Source organism: Eptesicus fuscus, chromosome 2, assembly GCF_027574615.1.
Source record: "Eptesicus fuscus isolate TK198812 chromosome 2, DD_ASM_mEF_20220401, whole genome shotgun sequence".
Lineage (NCBI taxonomy): Eukaryota > Metazoa > Chordata > Mammalia > Chiroptera > Vespertilionidae > Eptesicus > Eptesicus fuscus.
Window position 1 is genome coordinate 79,704,190 of NC_072474.1, and position 24,663 is coordinate 79,728,852.

General features: G+C 34.8%; 1 long non-coding RNA gene across 2 annotated transcripts in view; it reads right to left on the reverse strand.

The window, feature by feature from the left end:
- The window catches only part of LOC129152001 (uncharacterized), a 213,399-nt gene that overhangs the window by 16,901 nt on the left and 171,835 nt on the right, over window positions 1-24,663 (reverse strand). The window lies entirely within an intron of this gene.

The window sequence follows — 24,663 nt, forward strand, 5'->3', positions numbered from 1 at the left end:
GTCCGCCATACCAGGAAGAGCTAGAAAATAGTTGTGGGGCTTCTGGTAACTTATTATCATAAGCAGGGAAAGATCAAACGAATCTCTCTATACAGTCTGCAACAAGGCAGTTTCAACAAGCAGTAGAGGGAGGAAAATGGACAGCAGCTACTACCTCCACGGGCTGCAAATACCCAGGTGCAGAGTCAGTAGATTAAAATAGCATTCTCATTGGCCAACTGGGGCCTAGCAAGAGAAGTGTGGGCCAAGCTAATAAGTTTGGCACATTTGGAATTCATTGGAGGCAAATAGAAGGGGAAACTTCCAGAAAAAGAAAGCATACAGAAGAATACGATGGTTATTTAATGCAATCTTTAAAATACCCTTGCTGGGATGTTTAATTTTGTGACATTTCTCTGAGATCCAGTGATCTATCTTATAAATATTACTAGGACTCTTCATTTTAACATATTTTCTCTTATTTTCCATTCCTCTTCCCCTCTCCTGCACTACCTTCTTTTCCAAAAAAAATATGTAATGTAGACTCACCATCCTTCATAATTAAGTGGTTATTTTTCCACATGCATTTCTCATAAATATAGTCTTCAACGTGTTTGTTAAGAAAAACTAATTTATAATTTTGAGTATATGACTTACAGAAGAATCCCTTCATTTACTTATTTATTCACTCTTTTTCTAGTGAATTAGTGAATTCACCCTTTCAATTATAGGATGTACACATTTATAGTTGAGAATTCAAGTGAAAATCCAAAATAAATTTTATAGCCTTAAATACAGGCACTTGTGAAATTAATGGTACATATAAACTAATCCAATCTTCTTTATCTCTTGGGATTTGAATCTCTGTTGCCTTTTTCCAACCTTTAAGATGTTCTATAACAATAACAGAGAAGCTGTTACTATAGAGTTTTCTTTGGAAGGTAAAAGGAGAGGCTATGTAAATTTAAAATTCATTTACACAGCTGTGGTTTTCTATTGTTTCTTGTGGACCACTCTAAGACACCATCAAGATGTAAAGTGAGACTGTAAGACTCTCATAACTTGAAGTTTGAAGGCTTTGCGTTACACAAAGAAAGGAAATTAAAGGATTAACTGATATATTGTATTGTCCTTTCAGATTTTGTCAAAATCTTAAAGGTCTGAGACTATTCTCTCACTATAGATTGGAGCCAAAAAGCAAATTAATATGTAAAAAAATTAATGGCATATCCACTTCTGCAATATCAAAGCAAGTTATTTTTCAAATGTATTATTCTAATATAATTCGTTAATACAGTTTTTTCATGTGGCTCTAATCTTCACTTCCTGTTGGAAAAAAATACCTCAAATTATTTTTATTAATTCTGAAAAAAATACAATAAAGTATTATATGGTTTCATTGAATCAAATTTAGGCATTGAGTATAAATTTTACCACTGAAACCAAAGACCAGAAACCCTGCCAAATTACTTAAACAATTACTTTCCCAACTTAGAATGCCATAGGAATTTAATTAATCCTATACAAATCAGATTAAAGTAATCATATCCATAATATTCAATTTAGTTGTTTTTTAACCTTAGTTGTAATATAAAACCTTGGGCTCTATTTTCTGACAGCTGATACCACTGAATGAATTGTGGCATACAGCATACTGTTATTAGTAAAGGAAATACCAATGACATCATTTAGTCATTCTAGGAGATAAACTTACCTATTAAAAAACAATAATAACAGTGTTTTATATTTTTACTGACCTGACATGTCAAATAAGTTGCACAGAACATTTTCTTCTAAAAATACATTACAGTTAAAATATTTGAACTTCCCATGGCTATCCAAATGTGTGTAATGTTAAAAAAGTTTGATAAATTCCTATGACTTATAAGCTGCATTATCTATCCTGATGTGTTTTCATAAATAAGAACATAAAAAATATGCAAATTTAAAGTTATACAAATCTGGAAATGACAATATTCACATAATTTTGTATGAAAGTACACTATCTGACAACACAGATACATTCAAAATAAATTTTAATTATACTTTATTGATTTCAGAGATGAAGGGAGAGAGAGATATATATAGAAAGAAACATCAATGATGAGAGAGAATCATTGATCGGCTGCCGTTGCACACCCACTACTAGGGGTTGACCCCACAATATGGGCATGTGCCCTGACTGGGAATCAAACTGGGACCTCCTGGTTCATGGGTCGATGCTCAACCACTGAGGCACACCAGCCGGGCTATTCAAAATAATATTAAACACAGTAAAATAAAATCTGTATATTTCCAGAGAAAGACATTTTAATAAAATGAGTTATCTATCGTCCTTAATTCCATATGTGTGTGTGTGTGTGTGTGTGTGTGCATATACTAGCATATAAATATATATGTAATGTAGTCCCTATACGAATTAGGTCATTTCACCTGCCAAATTTAGCCACTCAGGTTATTCTTATACTCAGGGTAAAAATACGCTACAAACTATAGCAATATAGATGGAGGGTGTGTTATGTAGCATTTTGGTCTCTACTAGAATTCAAAACTTAGCTTTCCCACATGTTAGTTGTGTGACCATCCAGAATATATTTTCCTTGGTTTCCTCATCTCTACAACAAATAACAAATACAATGTTCTCATAGAGGGGATGTGAACATTAACAAGGAAATATATATGCAAATGCAGGTGTCCAGGGCCTTCTCAATAAATGTTAACTATTTTCATTATGAATGATTTTGCCATTTCAATAAATTAATATATAAGCAGACTAAGGTTCATTTATTCATAGTAATATATTTTACTTCTTTCCAAATACATTTGATGAACAAAATAAAATATAATGTAATCCTAAATCATATCTGGCAAAGTGTATTTGTGGTAGGCTTAGGATTATAGTAACCATCAGATGTTGAATTATACAGATCAAAATGCATTCTTTTTCTGCTGTGGCAGACCACTCCACTGTGTAACGTTAATTATTTATAAAGCTTAGCATTTGGCAATGTGAAAAACATGTTTTGATATAACACAAAAAAGCCCTTCAACATAAGAATTTGGCAAAGTTAGGGTCAAAATCTGTGATCCAAATTGTACTTCGCATCCCTAAATTTAAAACATATACACCTCCACCTCATAGTCAGCACCAAAATTTACCCATAATTTTACATTTTATCTTTTTTTTACTTCGTGATTACAGGAGATTTGAATCAGCTACAATAAATGATACGAACCAGAATACAGTTTGGAATTCTACTCAGCTTAATGGACAGTTCTCATGCCATAAGAATGTTTCAGTCAGTCTTATCTAAAGGTTTTATTTTCCTCATAAATATCAAATTAAAGAATCCCTTTGGATATTATTAGAGATATGTATCTAGACGAGGTAGATCATAACCAATATAATTAAGATTCAGTATCAGGAGTTTACAAATAGTACCTCTTACAGAATTGTGCCCTTTACATACAGTATTAGTATATGTAAGTAGTTACTATAATACCAATTAAAATTAAGACTGAGTTGCTGACACATAAAAAATTGTCAAAGCATACAAAACTTTTGTTTCCTTTCCTGAAGGAATCCTTTATGCACTCTAAAATGATAATTGTTTTTTAATCTGCCAATATTTTTGTATTCTCCATAATATACAAGTAGCAATGGTTCCAAAGACTCTTGACATCTACATTCCCTCCTCCGTGAAGTCCATTTCCTTGCAAAGATGTAAGTAGCTGCTATGAAGACTTTCCAAGATCAAGTCTGGGAAAAGGTTTAGCAAAGAACTTCTGGTCAAGTGGAGAGCATTATAAGCCTACTCACCACATCTTTGCTTATATCTCAGATATATATATATATCCAATCATGCTGTTAGTCTCATTAATATTTCAAATATTTTTAGATTTCAGTTTGCAATTTGTGGAAACTTGACATTTACAAGCGTTCTAAAAAGACAAAAGCTCGTTATGTCTGGCATTAATTATGATTCTGATATTTTTTCACTTGATTATTGAAAACATAGATTTTCCCTTTTGACTGATATTACCAGACTTTTTTTTACAAAGGATGAAAGTTTCAATTTAGACTAAACTATTTATATGCAGTATCAAGATTTTTTATTTTTCATTCAGGGTGGTGGTTAAAAAATAATGATGGAATGAAAGAATGTCTCTACTTCTTAGAAGTAATACCCAGTCGAGTAATCTTCAATATTAATATAAATACTAAAGCCAGGATAAAGAAGTGTCAAATGATGTGATTCTAAACTTTTTTCAGGTAAGTTGTTTCAAATTCAAATGAATAATTTTTATAGACAATGGATTTATTCTGGTATGTTGAGCAGACTAATATATAAGGTAACTAAAAAGACATGTTGAATGATTGATTTAATAAATGAGTGAATAAAACATGACGGGAAAAAAACATTTCCCCTAAATTCATTTTTCAATGAGAAATGGTATTTAATGATTGTTCTTGGCATTTGCCAATCTGTACTCACTCTGAAGTGAAGAAAGTGATATCGCTACCTGTAGGGAAGGGACCTGATATACCCAGCTAGTTTATTTTCCCTCTCCCGGTTGCGGGCAGCCAGGCACACACAGGAAACACAGATTCCGGTGTATTATTCCATCTAAACAATTTACAGTGCCATCGCCCTACATGGAGAGGCCCATGGATCCCTCTGAGCTTGAAGCTGTTTATTTCTGAGATGCATGTTAGGCAGCCCGTGGCAGCCATATGTGTGCTGCATTTTCCAACCCCTTTATTAACATTTTTATTTGCATCTACCCAAATTCTTGTTAGCTGTCACTTTGGTTAAAACGCACATGTCGAGAAAACATGCTATTTATTGGCCCTATCAATCCATGTAGATAACATTACCATTGTTTCAAAACAGAATGGATCAAATATTCAAGTTACCAATGGAAATTGTGTTGAATTTATAAAAACAGATGTGAACAGAAAAGTATCTAATCCATGTTACCATCTGAATATATGTTACACGTTTTGAACTATTCCATGAGAATTTTCAGTCTAATTAGCATTTTCTATATTTAGAGATGAAATTGTAAAAAATTATGTGTCCTTTTTACTTATTTTCAGAAAAACTGAGAAGGTATAAACTCAAGTACAAATTTAGCACAACTAAGCCCATAATAGATGCTCAGTAAATAACACAATACCACATGAAAATTTCTTATCTGAATAGGCCTTCTTGTTCTACACGATAAACAAGATTTCTCCATCATGCTTGTATCATACATATATTTATCTGTATGACACACATTTGCTTTTCATTATACTGTATACAAAATATTATATTTCTATAAATAATGCGAAAGGTATGTAACATAATGGTTTAATATTTATTATACCTATTCTTGACTAAAATGTATTCTTGGAAAATAAATCTTGTACAGATACATTTTATCTTTAGTAACTAGTGTCTCCAACTACTTTTTATTTTTACAATATTTTTATAGATCTGATGATCTACATGCCCTACATTAGTTAATTTCATTTCTTGCTTGGGATCCTTTTCATGTTGGTGCTAAAAATTAAGTTAATAAAAATGGAACCTTTAATAGCTTTCTTAACCCAATTATTCAAACTGAAAGCTTATAAGCAAAAACCCAGTAGTATAATTCTATCCAAACATTTAAACAACAAAATCAGTAAAAAAAAAAAAAATAAAAAAAGAAGAAGAAGAAGAAGAAAGAAAAAAAGGAAGAAAATCCTTTCACGTGAATTGTCTTAAGTTCCCTAAAGTCAAATTCAGTAGATAGTTTAAAAATGAAAATAATAAATTTTTAGAATGCAAAAGGTGCTATAGAGCAATCATTTAAAACCTAATGAAAACACAGTGCCCACATGAGAATTACAACAGACCTTTCAGTGTACTGCACAAACACGTGACATATTATTAAGCAAATATAATTAAGGACAAGGGAGCTGGACTTTTTTTTTTTTTTTGTAACTTTAGCTGCACATATGGAGCATTTTGTTTCACTTCTGGTTTACTTTCTTTTAATCAAAGACCCCCACTGTAATGCCTTCACACAGGGCTCAGTGTTGTGGATACCATGGAAACCATAATTCTGAATGTCCTAACTTGTGTGATTAAAATTTAACACAAAGTAACATTGATAGTCTCCCTCATTTCCACTACCACCAATATCCAATTCTAATTAGCAGCACAATAGCGGGTTTGGAAGGAATAAAGAGCTCTGACTACTGTAACCTCACATTGCCAGTTATTCACAGGGAATCTCATGGGCAATATATAGTGATGGTTCTCTTTTACAAATAGCCGGATTCAAACAGAAGGATTATTTCTAGTTGACTATCCAGTCTCCTCTAGAAAATAAAGTATATTGTTTTTGTTCTTTTTACATACTATAGATTATTTGTATTCTATATTTCATTTGCCTGTTAGACTGGAGCAAAAACTTTTATAATAGACTAATATACAAGGGAAATAAATGAAACTATATGATATTTTTGTTTCTCAAATCCATTTGTATTAAATATTTTAATTTCTACAATTATCACACTTCTCTCTTCAACATGGAATTAACCCTTCTAGATGTATCATTAAGATATAACGTATGCAAAACCTTTTCTACTTAACCGAGGTTTCAAAATTCAACTGGATCTTTTTCATTTTCTTACTTTAAAAAAAAAATAAATGAATAAACATTCTAATAGGAGCTGATAAGCTCTCGGTACTCCATTAAGGAAATATATATGCTCTCTTGCTGCTTATTTTGAGTTGCAGAAAATTATATTGTCTCGGGGGCACACTTGCGCTGGTCATGGGCCCTGCTACTCATTGTCTCTACCTATAAGTAAGTCAAATTTATTGCATTAGTCACAACAACATTTTAAATTTGGAAATTATACTCTGTCATTTTGATTGAGCTTCTTGTCTATCTTATCATATATAAGAGCAAACATGAATGACATTCCTCCCCACTCCTAAAATCTCAAAGGAAATTAAGTTTATAGAGCAAGAGGGAATATTTTAATGTTAAACACTCAGAGCCAGGAAGACACATTCATCATTAAGTCCAATGCTCTCAAATTTTAGGGGAGAAGTGAGGCCCACAGAAGTTAAATGATACCCTGAATAGGTCAAGAATTACCAGAACCAGTACTAGTAGTTTTAAGTATTCATTTAGAATTTTTATTCATTCACTACAGAAGAGACACATTTCTTTATTATTAGCTCATCCCTTTTTCTATTTTTATTTACCAACCTAAACACCTTATAGTATTTGTAAAATTGATCTTTAAAATTAATGGGATTAACCTACAAGATGAAATAGGGATAACTAATAATATATATAATTTATTTTAAAAATTTGAGTTCATACTGAGAATAATCTGCTTTTAAGATTAGATCTTTAGCCATAAAACACACTTTAAAATCATTTATAAACTACTCTGAAGTACCCTTTACTAATTAATATTAATTCCTACTGTGAATAACATAAATATCATCTCTAGAGTGTCACACAGTTCATTTAATGTTATTTATCTATTAATAAAGATCTGACTATTAAATGAAGTAAGCAATTTTACTTCAAATACTATTTTGACATTTGAATAAATAATAATTAAGTAATGTCTGACTCTATGAACAATTTCTGTTTCTGTATATGTTTTCTTTACAAGCGAAGGATTGTCTTGTTCTATAAATACTCCATTCAGGAATTTTGTTTGTAATTAGAATGTGTGAATCAATTCAAGGAACCCTAGTACAAGTTATTCTTCCTTTACAGTAAGAAAGAATAAAGAAAGGACTGGTGCGTGGGAGGGTGTATGTGTGTGGAGGGAACCAGAGGTTAGGAAGACACTTGTGGAAGGAGAAAATGCACATGTAAAAGCAAAGAAGAAAGGAAAGAGAAAAGGAGATTCCTTTATTTACATGTGTTCTACATCTGATTCAGTTTTAAAATAAATATTAGACTTTGAAAGATCCTTTAACCATGTTAGTTCATATTTCAGGAGTATAACAATGAAGTCAAAATGTAAAGCAAAACAAGAAAAGATGGTGCTCTGTACTAGAGGCTCCATAAATGGAGTTAGTGGATAAAAGCCAGGAAAGGCATAGAAGAAATTATTTTACAAAGTATTAATGAATCAGATAAAGGTTGACAGAACTATCATGAATTAATCTTGCTAAGCAAGAACCAAGGCTGGATGAAGACTTTAAATATGAAATTATTTGCCATGTTTTCAGTGTTACTAGATAAGGAAAAAAGGATAGCTTATTTCAGTGAAAAAGAATATATCCTTCAAGTGGGACTGCCCTGCCATTTACTGTCAATACATTTACAGTGGCTAATAATTCTCACTCCATGATACCTAAGGAGGGCTCGCTTAAAATGGATATTTTCAATCAATCAATATCCAAAATTCAATTGTTCCTTCACTTAAATTCTTGGGTGTATCAAAAAGGACACTGATGAATTTTTAGGATTAAAGTTTTATTGAAACATTGTTCTATGATCTTTTTTCTCAAGGCAAAATAAAATATATGAAAGCTAAATCACTTTATTATTTCATCATTCAGAGGTTAGCCTGCTGGGTGTAATAAAAATATTTCTAAAATAACATGAAGAATGGATCACTTCAGTTATTTCAACAGAACATCTATTTACAAAATCCAGATTTACGTACCAGTTCAATCTACAGAGTAGTATTGCTCTCCACTGCCCAATTTACAACTCACCCATTCTATTTCTAGAACTATACACTCAACCCATTTTTGGAGTAAAATACAGAAGAGTAAAATTTTTAATTTAAACTTTAAAATCTCTTATTTGGAAAAAATACGATTCTTAATGATAAGAGATTCAGCATACCCTCAGGAGCCTGAAAAGAACCGTTACGGTTTTCAATTTTTTTTCCCCAGGACCGTGGTCGGCAAACTGCAGCTCACGAGCCACATGTGGCTCTTTGGCCCCTTGAGTGTGGCTCTTCCACAAAATACCACGGCCTGGGCGAGTCTATTTTGAAGAAGTGGCGTTAGAAGAAGTTTAATTTCAAAAAATTTGGCTCTCAAAAGAAATTTCAATCGTTGTACTGTTGATATTTGGCTCTGTTGACTAATGAATTTGCAGACCACTGCCTGAGGAGATTAACAAGTCCTGCATTTTTCACATTTTCCCGAGATAGGTACTCATATGTAGCACTTGTAAAATACAGGAACAAAACAGAACTAGTCTCAGCGGGCCAGCATCTTAGAAACACTGGTGTTCTAGCTCTGTTTGTTACAAGAGAGGTGAGGAAAGAGCATAGCCAACTAAGAACTGAGAGGTAGACAGATGCTAGGAAATTCAGTCCTCTGGAGGTTTATGAAAATATTCCATCAAATCTCCAAAAATGATGTGTTTTCACATTTCCATATTGCCACATTTGCCCCATTTCCCTTTTGGATAGCTTTTCAAGCATTTGGTTTTAATGCTAACCAGACCAGGGAATGGAGTCTCTCCTCAGTCATCTGTCCTATTTCTTAATTCATTTCATAAAATTATTTGAAATTCAGAAAATTTTGTGAGAATAGCAACAAGGCAAAACTGCTATAGAAAAAAAGAAACTGTATTAATATGCAAGTAAGAAAAAAATTTGTTGTTTAAAAGTCCTAACTTTATATAATCCTGTAATACTTGCTGAATGATGATATGACTTGATATTTTGTATAAAAGTGAACTGATAAAAACTACAGTATTAGTGTTACAGATTATAGTTTTAGATACATTTATTATATTGAAAACAAATAAATGTAAAACTTTATTCTACTATATCAAAGTGCCATTCCTCTCAGTGGTGAAAGTAACAATGTATCCTTTACTAGATTAATGAGTTATCAAGTAACTAGTGGCCCGCGGCACGAAATTCGTGCACGTTAAAGGGAATTAATTAGAGGAAATAATTTAATATTGCTATTTGCCCTTTCTCTATAATAGAAGCATCAGAGATGAAAGAAAATTAGTAAAATGTATATGAAAATCTTCCTCCTGTCAGTGTCTGGGGCTAGCTGTGTGGACCTAGAGTCAAGTCCCCGCCCACCACCTGCACGCGCTTCAAAAATGCAGAAGACCCAGATCCGGCCGGCCCCACCCCAGTCAAGCCCCTCCGAGTGGGGAGCACAGCCTCAGGTACCCGAGCCCGGCGCTGGGGTGAGGGGCACGGCCTGAGGTTCCTCGCCCCGGCCAAGCGCCATGCAGCCTCAGGTCCCTGCTGTTCATTGGTGATGTTACAGCATCCCAGCTAATTTGCATATTCCTCTATTATTAGTATAGATTACATGAAAATATGTACAATAGACATTCAGTGATGTGAATTTGAATGTGAGAAGTATCAACAGGCCAATATGAATGCATGTCATTAGTGTAACTTATAAACTAATATATTAGCTAGAAAACAAATAGATTTACAGTAAATTTTTAGTAATTACATTAATATCCCTATAACAATAATAAATATGCTTCTTCCTTAATGAGTTAAACTTGGATGTGCAGAAAAGACAGTGACTGGTGTGTTGGTTATTCTTCATTTTTACCTATCCTGTCTAATATGTTGTCAGAACAAAGGCCTTCAAATGATAAAATGCTCAAAAAATCAATTCAAATGAGTCTAGTTGGCAAAATTTGCAAATGTAAGTCAAAATAAAAGTCTCTCCTTCCAATGTAATTTGACATATGTTTACTCCCATCAAGATTAAAAATACCCAACTTTGATTGATCAAGAGCATTACAAAAGACAGAAATAATCTCTTATTTTAAATTAAAAACTTATTATCTTTAATGGCAGAAATGGACCAGCATTATAATTGAGTTTGCATTCTATATTTTATTTTATTAAATTTTTTATTTATTGAGTTGAGAGAGAGAGACATCAATTTGTTGTTCTACTTATTTATGCATTTATTAATTTTTGTGTGTGCCCCGACCAGGGATCCAACCTAAAATCTCAGTGTATTGAGTAGACATTCTAAATCACTGAACTATCTGGCCAGAGCCTGCATTCTAGTTTTCGAACACTGATACATATATAATAAACGAGAAATGTCATGATTTTAATTACAACTTTATTAACAGTTCCCTTTCTGCTATAGCTAAAGCTAAAAGAATTTTTGTCATTGGATATCAAGTATACACCAGAACTGTGAAGAGCATGTGGGTGAAAGGCACACTGTAGGTAGCACTTCACAAATAAATCCTTCCACTCTTTAGCTAAAAATAGGCTATAGTAAATGCAATTTTAAAATTATCTCTCTCAAGTCAGATGTGGTCTTCAGTTTATGGTGAATACAGTTTGGTGGAGACCATTAGCTCATTATTCCTCCTTTGCCTCTTAATGTAAGCACAACATGCTCTCTCAGAAGATGGGATAAGAAAACAACCTGTAAGTGTCACTCTTTCAAAACTAACAGTTGAGCTACTATTCCCCTCCATATCAATGTTTTAAAAGTTGTTTTGCACCCTAACCGGTTTGGCTCAGTGGACAGAGTGTTGGCCTGTGGACTGAAGGGTCCCAGGTTCAATTCCAGTCAAGGGCATATATCTTGGTTGCTGGCACTTCCCCAGTAGAGGATGTGCAGGAGGCAGCTGATCCATGTTTCTCTCTCAGTGATGATTCTAACTCTCTATCCCTCTCTCTTCCTCTCTGTAAAAAATCAATGAAATATATTTTTTTAAAATTGTTTTAAATTAAGCATATTGTTGGCATTCCACTGTAGTCCATGCCAGTTAAAACCTTTTCAGCTACCTTGTAATTTCCTTTTTTTTAATTTTTAATTCATTTCAGAGAGGAAGGGAGAGAGATAGAAATATCAACGATGAAAGAGAATCACTGATTGGCTGCCTCCTGCACATCAGGGGGGATTGAGCCTGCAACCCAGGCATGTACCCTTGGCCAGAATCAAACCTGGGACCCTTTAGTCTGCATGCTGATGCTCTATCCACTGAGCCAAACCGGCGAGTGCTAATTTTCTTATCTCTTTCAAATGGGTTACAACTGGCTAGTTATTAAAAGAAAACTTTGTTTTGATATTTTGCTGAATGGATATAATAACATATAATATCCTACATATTTTTGTTATATTTATTGTATAGGATTAACCTAATAATATACTTCAACTTCAGAGAGAAAATATACCAGTTGAGATAAAATGCACCTGAAATAGCACAGTACAGTACAGCTAAGTTATTAGAAATGATCTATATAGCTGTTTGCCCAGGGATAACTTTTCAGAAACTATATCTATAGCTCAGGTTTTTAATACACTTCCACCTCTCTTTTCCTACTAGCAAAGCTTTTCAAAGGTGGTATCAGAGGGAATTATTCCTAAAATATTTACTGGTAAAGGTGTAATGATAAGAAACATTAACTTTCTTAGGTTATTTGTATATGCTGAGAATAAACATTGAACTTTCAACTACTTATCACTAGATTATCCATAAACTGACAGTCCAAAAATATTGCTAATCCAGTATATTTAATCAGGGATGAAATTAAATTGAAATGAAAAAAATCTATTAAGAACTTCACTTGTGGAATAATTAATAACAAAAAGGATTTCGTTACTCATGGCTGAGAACACTGAGATACAATATAACAAAAAGTGTGTGTCTACAAAATTCAATTTCTTCATTGAAATTTATAATGGAGAGATTACATGATTACATGCATTACAACCAAGTTTTACAAAAATCTAGCCATTCACAATTTTTGGCAACAAAACCAGCAAACAATTACTTGCTTCCATTACACTTGTAAGAGGCAATTTGAGAAGATACTCCCCAGGAATTAAATTTTGTGGATAAACATTTTAGTTAATTGCATTATTGTTCTCAGAACATTGAAGGCAGCACTAAACCAAACCAAGAAATCCAATTTCTTTATTTCTTTTTTCTTCTCAAGCAGTTAAATTCTCTTTCACTAACACATTTTGGACCCAAGGAAAAATGCATATATCAAGTATTAGATGGATTGGAAAGATATAAAAGAAACTATTATTTAAGTATAACATTTATAATGTTTTAAAGAAGAAAAATGTAGTCCTCCCAGGACAAATAATTTCTAAAAGTATGTATTTCAAAGATTTATGTAAAAGTGTACTGCTGAGAGCACTGGTGTTTTGAAAAATTCAGAGAATACTGTAGCTATTCGTTCTAGCCCTCTATTCATTTTTTTTTTATCAGACAGTCTTATCCACCTTTAATGCAATGCATCTCTCATATATCTAAGAGGTGTTGTTCTTTAGAATAACAGTATCACATTAATATCTGTATAATTATAATATGTAATAATGTAAAAAGGGTCTATTAACATGTCCTCAGATTTATTCTTAAGTATCTTTACCTGATACTCTACCACTCAGGAAAAAATATATTCCCCAGAACAGGTCATTCATTATTCTCTCTTCTCTAGTAAAATCATTCTCCTATGCTACCACTTCTGCAAAACTTTCCCAAGGTCTTCCATTCTGAATTAATTACTCGCTTTTTCTCATGCTTCTATTATGGTTCTCAACATACTAGTATTACAGTAGAGCTAATTATACATGTTGCTTTACTCTCAACTAGTCTTGATCTTCTCGAGGTCAGAATAGCATAATCACTACTCCAGAACTTAGCAGCGGTCTTATGCACACTACACACTAATATAAGATGTATTAAATAAATAAATGTTTACATAAATTACAATTGTGTTGTAATCTTCATCCTCATCAAGATTTATGATGACATTCCTCAGTCTTTGAAATATGTTAACTTAATGAAGTAGTAGTTATTCTGCATTAAGCAAATATAACCAAAGGTGATGTTTTTAATCAGTTTCCTCTGCTTGTGAGTATATAAGGTTGAAATTGTTTAGAAAAATGGATATTTACTCTGAAAAACAATGGAGAGTTTAGTATCACACCTGTTTCACAATTAATGAGGGACATTAATTTGAAACATTTTTTTACACTGAAAACTCTGAAAATTTTTTCAATAAAATCCTACAATACTAACATATGGGACTATAAGTTTACATTTACCCCTGTATATAATCAATATAAAGCAACATCCAGAATTTTTTTAATTATTAAACTTTTGAAAAACAGTTAGGGAAATCAATGATTCTAATACCTTCAAGCTTTCTGGAATACTTAGTGGATTTTTTTCCAAGCACAAAAACTAATTTTCAAAATCATATATATTTTTTAGTTTTCTGAAAATATATTGTACATATCCTTGTTTCCTAACATGTTATATTAAACACACACACTAACTTTTTCTTCTGAATGACCCAAGATCATCAAAGAATTGCAGCATCCTATTTTTTTTTTAAGAGCAAAAATGTCCTTTATGGATAATCTATTGCTGTTCTCACTAATTGGACAAATGAGAATTCTATAATCCAGAGAGATTACATGATATGCCCTGGGTCTCACAGCAAGTTAATGGCAAGACCAGGCCTAGAGTGAAGGAAATTTGACCCAGCATTCTTCCTAACAAAAAATACATTTGCAAAATGTGTATAGCTAAGAGCCTCTTAGATACCTAAAGAAACTTTGCTCTGATATAGAATAGATCCAGCCTGCTATATTTACTAAATTTTTCTGACTTTTAATGCTTATCTGTTCCCTATCTTTAATATACTATATTAGATTCATATTAGTTTTCACTATTTCTTTTTTTTAAAGTAATTTGGTAAACTTAATCTGCTGGGTCTTAGATGCTAGGTGACCACATCTGTTAGAACACATTGTAAAATATATTCTCAATGAGGGCCTTTTCTATGTAAAAAGCAAATGAGCTTTAGATAGAATAAAAGATCTAAAATACATCTGGAGCAGAAACAGTTAAGCTGTAGTTTCTGTGGTTAGTTGTTTTGGGATCATTCACTAAAGGAATCAAGATACACGCCTAAAAAAAAGTGAATATCAAGAAAGGAAAACTAATAAAAGCTTCTTTTTGCACTTAGATGATGTAATTTTTCCGACCCAAATGCAGAGACCAATAAAATCAGTTATTTCCATAGTCAAGCTAGTATTTTTTTTTTAAATCACTATTTTACTCAGCACTTGAAGTTTAAAATGTTTGCACAACTTCAATTTATATAATAGCAATGGCACCTAAAATAGAAATAAAATATAAGAAGGAACAAAATATGGTAAGAGAAATAAATCAAAAGTAATTTTAAAAATAAATATATACATTTATCATATGACCCAATCCAACTCTTGGGTATTTATCCTAGAGAAATAAAAATGTATGTGAATACACACATACATACAAGCATATGAATGTTTATAGGAACTTTTTTATCACCAAAAAATTAGAAACAACACAAATGTTCTTCAACAGGTAGATAAATATAAAAATTGTGAGACATCCACAAGATGGAATAATGCCCAGCAATAAAGAATAAATACATTACTTATATACTGCAAAACAAGGATGAATCGCAAAGGCATTATGATGAGTGAAAGAAGCCAGTTTCAAAAAACTACCTACTATATGATTCATTTATAGGACATTCTGAAAAAGATAAAAATATAGGAATGAAGACAGACACATGGTTGCTAGGGGTTAGGGACAGAGGCAAGGAATAGCTACAAAGGATCAGCATGAGGGAATTTTTAGGTGATCAAAATACTGTGTACCCTACTTGTAAGCAAACACAATTCTATCAAATCTTACATCTCAGAACTGTACATAGAAAACTAAACAAACAAACAAACAAACAAATAATCACAAGCACAGATAGATAGACAGATTACAGTCACAGTTACATGGGTATATAAGTATGTTAAAATTGCTCATTTACAATGGGTAATTTTAAAGGACCATACTCACTAAAAATTTTTAGAAGTGGACACTCAATTTAAAAAATCATGAACAAATCCCTGTCCTATAAAAAATGTGTGAATAATAGACTCTTTTTACCTTCTAGCTGTGGCAAAAAATCCCCAATCTATAAATATTTACAGCATAGAGCAGCTCTCATTCTATTCAATATAGCATCCCTGATTCAGGAGAAAATGAGCAGCCTTTTCAGAACCATAATAAAATGTCCCCAATGCCATGAATTAGAGGCAACAGAGGACAGTTTAAGATAAAGGAGATCTGGTTAAGTACAAGGATGAGGACACAAGCTTCTGTCGGGGCCACTGCTGGTTCAGGGTTTATCCATAAAAATCAGAAATGATGGAATGTGAACACCGTGATTATCTTAGAGGTTATACTTCCTATACACCTCCCTATTCAGCACTGTTCTGAATGAAATATGAATGTTTCAAGTTGAGGTTGATGGCTGAGGTAAGTGATAAGGAGCATGCTACGATACAAAGAAATTGAAATTTGTAATTAATATACAAAGAAAATGGTATTTTTAAATTGAAAATGATTTTTCTGCCTTAATTTTAATAAGACATTTCCTAAATGACAGCTTTTATCAGACATTTAAAATATAACATTTACAAGTAATTAAAAAAAGAAGGTGAGGATACAGGTGAAGTGACAGCTTCTGAAAGTGAATCCTGATTTTTTTTACATGTGTATCAAAAGCTTTAAAATAATCGCACTGCAATAAGCAGCTATTCCAGGAAATAATCACTTATGTACCAAAAGATGTATATGAATATATGCCTTCCTCAGTAACATTTATGATGAGTGTGATGCTCGCAAAAAGGTACTTGGCCATATTATAAAGCAATAAATATGTTTATGTATTTATTTAAAAGGTAACTTAGAATTCACACCAAACTGTTAATCACGGTTTTCTCTGGGGATGGGATAATGGATAACATTAATATTCTCTCTTTGCAACATTTTTTTTAAATTTTCCATAATGAGTATACACGAATTTTATAATATAACATTAAATATTTATGGCTAAACAGTTAGATTATAAACTTTAGTCATTATAAAACATAAACTTTTTTTTTTTTTTACCAGAAACCTTTAGTGAGAAAAACTATATGCACCAAAAATTCTAATATAAGGATATTCAGTAACTGGTTATACTTCTTTAACTGTTGTAAAATTATTAGAAATGGGTTTTATTTTTGTATTCCTGTGGTTTCGCATGTGCTCCATTTGCTGTTTACTGCTTCATAGTCAATTCCGTGGTGTAAGCAGTGGCTGACAACGTTTGCTCTGCTCAGCTGACTGGCAGCTATCATTCCAATGCCAGGCTTATCTTTATGCAAATTTCCCAAAAGGTCACCATTTATGCGTGTAAATTCTGAAGGGCACTAACTCTACAGCTGACAGATTCTGACAGCCACTATATCTCCAAGAATGGAATAAGCAGGGATAACTGTCTGAATAATTAATGTGCTTTTACTCTGCTCATGGCCAGTTTTTATATTCTGCACCTTCTGACTGGATTTTTTAGATTAATTAGAAAATGTGATTTCATAGCAAACCAAAGCTTTCCTTTTGAATTCAGTAAACACTGAGTAAAAAAAAGTGAGATACCTTCAGTTTAAAGTTTTATACCTGTAGAGATCACTCAAACCTAAATATAAAAATTAACATCTCGCTCTGGATATTATTTCTGTAAAAAACAAACATTATTATTTCTGCATAAACATTATTATTTTGTAAACACACACAAAGAGTCCTGCTACCTGCAGGTCAGTAAACGATGCCACCCACAATCAGGGGTGCCAGTTTGAACCTTAGACTCATTCCACTGAGACTTCAACTTTCTCTATTGAAATGCAATCATTTACTAAGACCTCTAAATTTGACCTCTGAAAAGTCTCAAATGTGTTATTACTTCTCAGTCCCCAATGTTGTTGCCTTAAATCCAATCTTAATTATACCTCACCTGAGTTGTTGTAAATATTCCCAGATAATCCTCCTGCTTTTAGCCACATAGTCACCCACATACCTCCAAAGTTACATTTCTAATATCCAAAACCATGAGCAAAGGCAAAAAACCCCAAAAAACAAACAAAACAAACACAACAACAACAACAAAAGAAACCACAGAAACTAAAAAAAAAAATATTACAAGGAAAAATATTTAGAATATATTAACTGACTAATGGGACGAGATAAACAACAAAATTATATGTAATGTAGTAATATGTGTTCTGGAGAAGAAAGCAGGGGAAGAGGACAGAGGGTGCGCCCAGGCAGTTTTGATTTTAAATAGGATGTTCAGGGAAGGCTGCCATGAAAAGAGAGTATTTGAAGCCTAGGGAATAAGTCATGGAAATAACTAGGGAGAATGTGGATGGCACGGGGAACAATGGGCTAAAGTACAGTGGCTTTGTGTGTTCAGCAAACTGCAATGTAAACAGGGCAGCTGGAGTGGACAGGAGGTTGAAGATAGAACATGTCTCTGAGTGAAGTATAATAAAGACAGTGGAGCAACAACAACCAAAAGGCTGTTATAATTCTCCAGGTGAGAAGGGATTGTGATATGGACCAAGGTGGTAGCCAAGGAGGTGATCAGAAGTCAGAGAGAAAGTGCAGACGTATGTGCAATATGTGCGAAAGAAAATCCAACCATTACTCCAAGGACTCATGCCTAAGGATTTGGATGAATGCGCCATTAACCAAAACTTTTTTCAGAGTGATGTTTCTGAATAGGCTTTGTAATTCTGAAAACTAGTTTGACACTGTGGTTAAATACATTCCAAGAGGTCATTTACTGTGGTTAGTATTTCTCCAGTACATCTTTCCTTTGAGGTTTAAGAAATTATTATAGAAATATGTAATTCTTAGAAATGCCAAACTTACTCTATTCCAAATGCTATGTTGAAGCACAGAGAATAAGGTCTGTCTTCAAAACTTCACCTCTTTCCTCTGTTTCCTCTCAGATTTTCTTTTGTGTCTTATTAAAATAGAATTTGAGGTTCTTAAGGCTAATAGTGGTGGGAGGCGTTGACCAGTCTACAAAGGGGCATGAGAGAAGTTCTGGGAGTGTTGGATATGTTTTTTATCTTGACTTTGGTGGTAACTTACACAATGTGATGTGTTTATGAAACCAAAATTATGAATTACAAAGAACGAGTTTACTATAGATATATTATACATCAATAAACCTGATTTTAAAAAATAATCCAGCAAGTATTATAAATTGACACATGTTGGAAACACATATATGTTGTCCAAATGTAAAGGGAGTGTCTCATATTACATAATAAGTTCTAACACTCAGTTTTTCTGATTAAAGCAATGTTCCTCATGCCATCTTCCAATAGTATTTGCTGACACAGTAATACCTCTTTATTTGTTGCCATGCAATTGTTTTTGCATGATTTCGGCCACGTTCACCACAGCAGGAAGAACTAGGGTTTCCCCAATGACTTTATTCCTTCCCTGCAGGAAATCTCAAATAAGGCTTCTGAACATTTATCATAAAGTTGGGTAGAAATTTGTAGATGACTCAAGTGAATATGACTTTAAACATTACTGAAAATGCCAGAGAAGTTTGCATCTGTGTTTCAGATATTAATTTATTAAGAATAGTCTTGGCTATTCTTATTGTTGTATACTATCATTAACTTACACCTCAAGACAAAATATGTACTTAGGACAAGTTTAATCACTTATGATATAAGAGAAAAAGCCCTATTTTACAATCTTCTTGTTGATTTTAAGTTTTTAGCTAGCTCATTAATAAATCTGAGGTTATTAATGTTTATATCATACTAGAGGCCCGGTGCATGAAATTCGTACACAGGTGTGGTCCCTAGGCCTGGCTGTCAATCTAAGCATGAGCTTCTGGCGTGAAAGGGCAGGTCCCAGCTGACCTCTGGGCCCTGGGCAGCACCTGGCCCCCGAGGCCCACACGTGTCCCCCTCCGCCTGAGTCATGGCGCCCGAGTCCCCATGAGGAGATGCGGTGAGTGCGGCCAGACTCCATGACCGGGGCACAGTGTGGGCCTCTGGGCCATCCAGTGGCACTGCACAGAAGTCAGGCAGGCAGCACACTCTCTCCCAGCCAGCCTCACAGACCACCTCCTGCACGAACCCACGAGGAGCCCAACTGGCCCCTGCGGTCCCAGCAGCTGCAGCCCGGCTCACCCGGAAGAGGCCGTGCGGGTGCAGAGCAGGCTCCTCTCAGGCGTCTGACACCTAAGCGCAAGGGCTTCACCGGCATGCGAGCCCTGGAGTCCTGGGTGAGGGAAGCAGGGGGAGTGAGAGTGAGCGAGCTCAGCTGACACTCCACATTCTCAGTGCATCTCAGACCCCGTCACCCCCATTCCCAGGTAGCCAGAGAGAGGTCGCAGCGCAAGGCCAACACCCACCATGCTCTGCAACGCCCTCTGGTGGTCAGTGCACATCATAGTGAGCAGTCGAACTCGCAGTCTCCAGTCGAATGACCGCCCGAGGGGACAATTTGCATATTAGGCTTTTATTATATAGGATAATAAATCTGAAAAATATCCTATAATAGGAGTAGGAAAAATGTCAATTTTGTTATTTTTTTTAAATTGTAGACTTGGGCAGTAATCAAACAATCTACATTTTGTAATTTTTATGTAACACTTCATAAAATCAACTGTCTAAATATGAGGACTAGTCTATTTAAAATTGATAATAATTCTGTTAATGCACTTATCAAAACACATGTAACATCAGTACACTAAAATACTCTCTTAAAAATAAACGTTGCCATCAAAATCCAATGAGATTCTACTTGACATCCATTTGGATGGCTATAATCCAAATGACAGACAGTAATAACTTTTGGCAAGGATATGGCGAAACTGGAACGCTCACATATTTCTGGTGGAAATAGTAAAATGGTGCAGCCACTTTGTAAAATTGTCTTGACATTCCTCAAAAGGTAAAATATAATTACCATATCACTCAACAATTTTACCCCAGGTATAGATCTAAAAGAAATGAATACATATAACTACACAAAAACTTGTGTACAAATACTTATAGCAGCATCATTACCAATAGCCAAAACATGTAAAAAAAAACAAAATCCATCAACTAATAAATGGATAAAAATGTGATATATACATATCCTATAATGGAATGTTATTCAGACATAAAAAGAAATTAAGTACTAATTCATACAACAAGGATGAAACCTAAAAACATTATGTTCAGTGAAAGAACCATACAAAGGGCTACGTATTGTATAATTCCATTTATGTGTTAAAGCCACAGAGGCAGAAAGTATATCAGTTTGCCAGAGGAGGGCATGGTGAGAGAAGTAACTTTTCATGAGTACAAGGTTTATTTTAGGAATGAAAGAAATGGTTTTGCCCTAACCGGTTTGGCTCAGTGGATAGAGCATTGGCCTGCGGACTTAAAGGTCCCAGGTTCGATTCCGGTCAAGGGCATGTACCTTGGTTGCGGGCACATCCACAGTAGGAGGCGTGCAGGAGGCAGCTGAATCAGTGTCTCTCTCATTGATGTTTCTAACTCTCTATCCCTCTCCTTTCCTTTCTGTAAAAAATCAATAAAATAATATTTTTTAAAAAAGAAATGGTTTGGATTAGACAGTGGTGATACTCATACAACATTGTGAATATACAAAGACCCACTGAATTATATACATTAAAAAGGTGAATTTATGATATATGAATATTTCAGTTAAAAAACAAGTAAGCAAATCATTCAACACTGTAAAAATTCCTATGATTTCTACAGAAACTTCATATTTAGGAGACTATAACATTCATTATAGTAAATGTTATAAGATCTTAATTCTTTTTTTATTTTCCTCCAGGAGAGGTTCTAAAATGTTCTACTCAAAACTCTATGGGTACCATTAAGTTAATAATCCATTCTAGGGATTAGGATGGAAAATTAAGCTTTATTATGGCAAATCTGATATTCCACGGACTGTTCCAAACCTATTTTTCCAGACTCATCTGTTAACATTGTCCAGCCACATGTGCCTAATCCTTTAGCCACACTAGATATATCAATTCTTCATTTGCCATCCCTTGCTCCTTCATGTCCCTTTTCCCAAGCTATTCTATTGGCCCCGGAATGCATGACCCCACCTTCCTTGCCTTAACAACGCCTCAGTGAATTTCACAGCTTCCATGACATTTTAAGAGCCTCCACCTAAAGTGACCTACACCCCCACCTTTTTGTCTCCTTACAGTTTGTCATTGACTTTTTTTAAGTATATAAAATAATTTCCATAGAGTTTCAATTTCCCACCAGCATTTATTTTCTCCAGAACATGCAGATCAGATATAAGTCTTCCTTGGCTTTAGTTTTTTAAAAAATGATTAAAGCAACCTATTTTTGTTTAATTTATTTCTTTCACTAAGTACCAAAATCCATTTCATATGCAAGTGAGTAACAGAATGTCTGAAAATGTATGTGAATGTATAAATAAGATAGTAAATATGAATAAAATCAATTCAATCATATCTACTCTGGAATATAGGAATAATACTAATCATTTGCATTGTGAATAAATGTGGAAAGAAAGCAGTGACGATGAAACTAAGATAAAAATATTACAAGAAGGAATAACAATTGGAAAAGTTAGTGCCTACAAAAACAAGTGCAGTATTTTTATAGTCTAAGCTACTCATTACCTTACCCTAAAAAGAAAAATAGAAAACCTTTGAAAACATATTGATAATAATTTATAAAACATATTATATCAGTAATTCAAAATGAACATGAATTATTTTAATATGAAGAATAATAAAGTTAATACTTCTAATTTAAGGCTATCTATATATATAAAAGCCAAGCAACCAGTAAGTTGGAATAAATGGAACAACTGTAACAACCAGTCACTATGATGCATGCTGAGGCCGGCCAACTGGCCTGATTGGGGGGCGGCCCCTCCCCACAGCTGGCCCCGGCCATAACAGGGACAGGGCCAGCCAGCCAATTACCAGCGGCCCCTCCCCCTGGCCCGCCCCACCCCTGATCGGCTCCCGCACCCATGATAAGAGGCAGGGCTGGCCAACCAATCTCCCATGTGCCCTCTGCCCCACTGGCTTGGCCTGATTAGTCCCCATTTGGGGTAGGCTGGCTGCACCCCACCTGTGCATGATTTCGTGCACTAGGCCTCTAGTCCTATATAATAAAACCCTAATATGCAAATCAACCGAACGGCAGAATGACCAGTCGCTATGATGCGCACTGATCACCAGGGTGCAGACTCTCAATGCAGGAGCTGCCCCCTGGTGGTCAGTGCTCTCCCACAGGGGTGCACTGCTCAGCCAGAAGCCAGGCTCATGGCTGGAGAGCGCAGCTGCAGTGGCGGGAGCCTCTCCCGCCTCCAAGGCAACACTAAGGAATAGCAAGCGTGGCTTCTGGCTGAGCAGGGCTCCCACACGGGGAGTGCCACTCAGACAGAAGCTGGGCTCATAGCTGGTGGGCTCACAGCTAGCAAGCGTAGCAGTAGTGATGGGAGCCTCTCCCGACTCTGCAGCAGCACTAAGGACCCCTCGGGGATGTCCAACGGCCAGCTTAGGCCATTCCCCAAGGAGTCCTGGACTGTGAGAGGGTGCAGGCCGGGCTGAGGGAACCCACCCCCACCCCCCGCAGTGCACGAATGTTGTACACTGGGCCTCTAGTATCCTATATAATAAGGAGCTAATATGCTAATTAGAACAAACAGCTGAACAACCTTCCAGACGACCTTCCGGATGAAGCCAGGGCTGCAAGAGGCTTCGAGGGCCAGCCAGAGCTGTGGGGGCCAAGCCCCTTACACGAATTTCGTGCATCGGGCCTCTAGTTTATGATAACTTATATTGTAGACAATACAAAATTGCTCTCCAGAAATTAATTTCAGTAGAGGTAAGCTATGTGGACAGGGACAGGGATGGGGGAGGGGTAGAAAATAAAACTAGGTGGAGTTTCTAAAGCATCCCAACTGGGCAGGGAGGGCTAGAGGCATGAACTTTAAAATGTATGGATATTGGTTAGACAGGCAGATGCAGATGACCAATCACAAAGCAGTACAGTGTAGAAACCAATCCCAAGTATGTTGCCAAGGCAAAATGCTTTGAAAAGACCAATCAGGAGCTAGCAAGGCTGTTTCTACTCCCTAAATTAAAAGGTGCGTATTTCCTCTTGCCCCCAGCATGCAATGGGTTCATTCCTGTGGCAGCAGAGGACATCCCCTGCACCCACGTGGCTTATGGCAATGTGGGCCTCCACACATGGACTAACAGACTTTAATTAGCTTGGATGCTAAACTACTCGCCATTGTAACATGGAAAGGAGGCTCTGGACACAGGCCTGCTCCTGGAGCCCCAGTGCACCTTTTCCAGGACCGGCTTCTCCCAATAAACTTTGGTTCCATTAATCGTTTTTGTCCACAACTTCATTCATGACAAGAACCAGGCTCAAAACACCCACATTTTTTGGTTTCAAAATGATTTTCTGAAGAACATGCACATATGTATGCTGGCCTAAGGTTATGTTCTTCAAAATCTTTTATATCGAACTCTATAAATATATTTGGGATAAATAAAAACACTACTTTTGAAAATAATTTACTTGCTAATATTCAATTTCCTAATATTCAAAGTTATTGTCATGGATATGTCATTGAGAACACCTGGATAAATTAAACAAAAATAACTTTTATTGTATTGGTATACATGCAGCAATTAAAAACAAAATTCTGAATAATTATCAGACATTTAAGGTAATATAGCTATTTGCCTTTCCAAAGAGGTAGAGAGCCAATAAAATTACTATTTTTCTTTTTTTTCTT